The 4,072-nt window shown below is 39.6% G+C and overlaps 1 long non-coding RNA gene across 1 annotated transcript; it reads right to left on the bottom strand.

Annotated features, from left to right (window-relative positions):
• Window positions 1-1,589: 1,589 nt before the first annotated feature.
• LOC121764621 lies at window positions 1,590-4,072 on the bottom strand. Its single transcript, XR_006042573.1, has 4 exons — window positions 3,476-4,072; window positions 3,323-3,398; window positions 2,243-2,308; window positions 1,590-1,771 (listed from the first exon to the last, which is right to left on the bottom strand). It is a non-coding gene; the product is annotated as an uncharacterized LOC121764621 (long non-coding RNA).

A 4,072-nucleotide genomic window follows, 5' to 3' on the forward strand; every position in this document is an offset into this window, starting at 1 on the left:
TCCTCCCCCTCCTCGAGTGGTTCCTCATCCTCATTTTCCTCTTCGGCGCTTAAGAGTGGAGGGGTCATCTCGAGCATCCTATCGACCTCTCGGTCTATTCTTAGAGGGGTCGAGGTACGCATCCCGAGTCTCCTTCTCTTAGGAACACGGGAGACATGTGGCTCCTCGTCGTAGCGATACTTCCGCGTGCGGGCTTGACCCGACGGATAGATATGTGGAGGTGGATCACATGGCGGTCCGTCGGATGCAGCTGTCATGGCCGGAAGTAGCACCTTTGTAAGGCCGACCAAGTCCCCCCCGGTGTGTATTCGGGCGGGCTATACCATGTGAATGACTCAGACGCCTGGGCGACCCACTCGCTCCAAGGAGATGGTAGAGTGTGGATGAGCTTTTTGATTCCAGCGTGATGGGTGGCTCCCCCATACGCGTAGGCGTTCATCCACCTACTGTAAAACTCGGTGACGTAGGACATAAGGAAGAGCTCCCCATCCCACTCGTATTCTTGGTAGCGCTCAACTGGGTGGTCCCTATTGCTTGCGTAACGATTACGCATCGGAGCATAATACTGATGGACCATCTAAAAGAAGAAAAAAAAGAAAACCTAGCATCATTCCAAGGATAGTAGGAAACAATGGGGTTTAAGTTTCAAAGAGGGATGCTGAGAACATGATGCATATGAAGATGGCTATATATATATATCAAAAGATTGAGCATCATGTCAAGAATTTAAATTCCAAGGTTATTAGTTCGTGCGTTTTCGCGTTTAGTCGAGTCGTAGTACGCCGACTTCCCCATAGGCCACTCGCCTTGCACTAGGCATTTCGCACCTCCATGTTCATTATTATCGTAAAGTTTTATATTCATCGCACAAATTACAACTAGGTATAGTAGCATGCTCAAGTTCACTTTCATAGATATTGTTTCGTAATGCAATCGAATAATCACCATCGTATAATTTCATCCAACTCATATGGGTTTAACACATATTCGAGTAAAAATACAAGTTCATTTTCATAACCACATTCATTATTTTTGGCATAAACGCAATTAACAATTTCATATTCAAGCCAAAATTCCAAAATGTCATATTAACTTCGATTCCCATAGAAATATCTTCGTTTTCACAAGAGTAAAATTCCCATCGAAATTTCCAACATTTCACAGGTTCAGACCAATATAAATCAAGATACTTGTTACCTCATTCTTTGTGGTTGGGCTGAGACGAGTTGTGGTGTTGAGCTGTCGATGTTTATCATTTAGCCAATTTACACATGGATAGATTTTGACTCAAACAAGACTCTTGGGTCCAGAGCGGAAAGAACTGAGGCTCTAATACCAAACTGTCACGACCGCCCTTTAGGGTTATTAAATGCGGCGATCGCGACCTAACAGGACTTAAATGCAATCAAAGAAAAGGGACTAGGGTTTTATAAAAGGGGTTTGACCAAGGTAATTAATGAACAATAATCAAAAGGAAAAGGGTCAGGGTGACGTTTTGACAGATAGACCAAATAGAGAATTCAATTATCATCATTGATATTCAAAATAACAAGGGTTCAATGTACTCAAAAACATATCATGCCTTTAGATTCTAAACGGAAATCAAAATAGTTTCAAGATCAACCAAAAATAAGTAAAACATGTTTCAGCGGAAGCATCCAAGAGAAGAGTGAAGTCGTGTGTGAAGACACGACGACACTCGGAGTTTCAAGACAATACTATCAATTTATTTAATTTGCTCAACACCGTCAACCGCTCGTCGCCGCTCAACCTGCACATAAGAAAAACACATGCAGGATTGAGTACTATAAAAATACTCAGTGGACTTATGCCGAAAACATTTTCATAAAAATCATTATTTATCATGCCATACGTAAGTAACCATCGGGGTTTAGCTTTAGAAAGGCCCGAGGCACTCAAAATCATTTCCCATTGTAAAAGTCAACTGATCAGTCATTTTCCCATAGACGTTAGCCATATCTGCCAATACATGACTCGGAATGTGGCCACAAACCAAGTCACTAGACCGGCCAGCCCGTACGCTAGCACACGATCTACCATAGGTGTACACTAGTCCAAGTAGGGTTTGCGGCCCTACGAGGACCCGAATTCGATTTAGATAATAATGGCATAAATCCATATCAGATAGGCACGTTAAAAATCAAATAAGGCATGATAAACACAATTTCATTCCCATCGATAAAGTATTTAGGACATCGTCCTTTTTTAAAAGAAAGCCCACCTCAAAGCGCTTAAGTCTCAACTATATCCTTTCCCTTGGAATCAAGTTTCGCGCGCATGATATCACCTTCAAATATTGGAAATATCACGTATATCAACATGAGAAGTCAAGCAAAAGCTAAGATGCATGCATCCTAAAGCTTCGATTATTATACCGATATGATTATGAATTCTTCCCAATTAAATCTTGATCTTTTCAATTAATTTCGCCCGCTCACGTCTCAACAAATTTTATTAACACTGCCCAAAGATTAAAACACCATGTAGTCTAATAAAAGAGTCAGTATATATATCAAGCCCAAGAGATTTAAAAGGAGTCGACCACTGCCTTAAAAGAATCGGCCCAAATTAATTATGCACACCCATTCAACCAAAGAAAAAAAGAAAGAAAGGTGGTTTAATTAACCCAAATGAAAATACTCCCTTCCCAGACTACACGTACAGTACACCCCCATTCTTTTTCACCTCAAAATTAGAATCAGCCATTAAACAAGAAATAAAGTTTTACCCCACCCATAATAATACACGTACCCCACTCTCCTTTCTACTTTACAACAAGAACTCAGAAATAAAAGTAATAGATAATTATTTCCCATTCCACTTTAAAAATTTGAAGAATTAGAAGTAATTAGGTACTCCCATTTTAAAACACGTACCGCTCTGCTTTAAAACAAGGATTTAAAATAAAAGAAAAAAAAACATTTATACACCACACTCCCCTATCCTCTTTCATTTTTTTAAAAAGCGAGGACTCAATAAGAAATTAAGTAAAGGACTAATGAGCACAATTACTTCTTTCCAAAACCATCGGCTACTCTTTCTCTCTCTATTGTATGTTCTTAGAACGGAGTATTCTCAAAACTCCATATCTCTCCCTCTCGGCCCCTCTCCCTTCTCGAAACCCGACCTTCCCCGAAGCAGCCCCAAATTCCCAGTCAGAGGCACGATTTCGATTTAACTTTTCGATCTTAGTTCATGTGACTTCAGTTACTTGATTATTGGAGGGGTTTCGGATTATAGGAAAAACGACAGTGACTAAAGTAGTGATATGGCTTTAGTATTTGATGGAAGAGTTGTATACCTTCGAAAGAACAAATTGGCTTGAAACAAAAGATTGGAGCTTCTGGCTTCTCCCCCTCCCGAATCGATCCTAATTTCTATCAGAAGGGCTTCGGGGTAAACAATATTTCATTTTATGAGGAAGAACATGAAAGGAGCATGAGAGAGTGATTACCGTGATGAAATTAGGATTTAGTGAGGAAAAAAATGAAATTCCTTTCTACTGTTCCCTCCGCCATTTTGTGAAGAAGTGAGTGGCTGCGAATTTGTGTGAGGGAAAGAGATTAGGGTATGAGGATTTATATAGCCGTGTATTGAGAGTCATTTATGGTGATTCATTTCACTTTGATTGTGGTCTAAAAATTAGGAAAGATTTGCAAGAATGGGTGAAGAGTGGAATAAATGCTGAAACGTGGGAGGGGAGTAATTTTGGTGTTTGATTGCTCAATTAATTTGGGATTAATTGTTTTGACTGAATTTTAAAATTTGAAAAGATGTTTCCTTGCAGAAGGAGGATTCAACGTGAAGGGTGAGGAGAAGGGCTCTGATGGCGGAAGGAAGAATTTAGAGTCTTGGGCTCAAAAGGAATTGGGATTGGGCTAGGGATATTATTTGAATAAGTAATTAGTTTGGGCTCAAGACCCTGTTAAAATTTTATTTAAAAAGTGTAGCCCACAATTTATTCTTTATTAGATTGGACTTGTATCAATTATTTAATTCATCAGATGTGTTGGAATTTAGTCTAATAAATAATCCTCAAGGAAAGGATTTA

Source organism: Salvia splendens, chromosome 14 (assembly GCF_004379255.2).
Source record: "Salvia splendens isolate huo1 chromosome 14, SspV2, whole genome shotgun sequence".
Taxonomy (NCBI): Eukaryota; Viridiplantae; Streptophyta; class Magnoliopsida; order Lamiales; family Lamiaceae; genus Salvia; species Salvia splendens.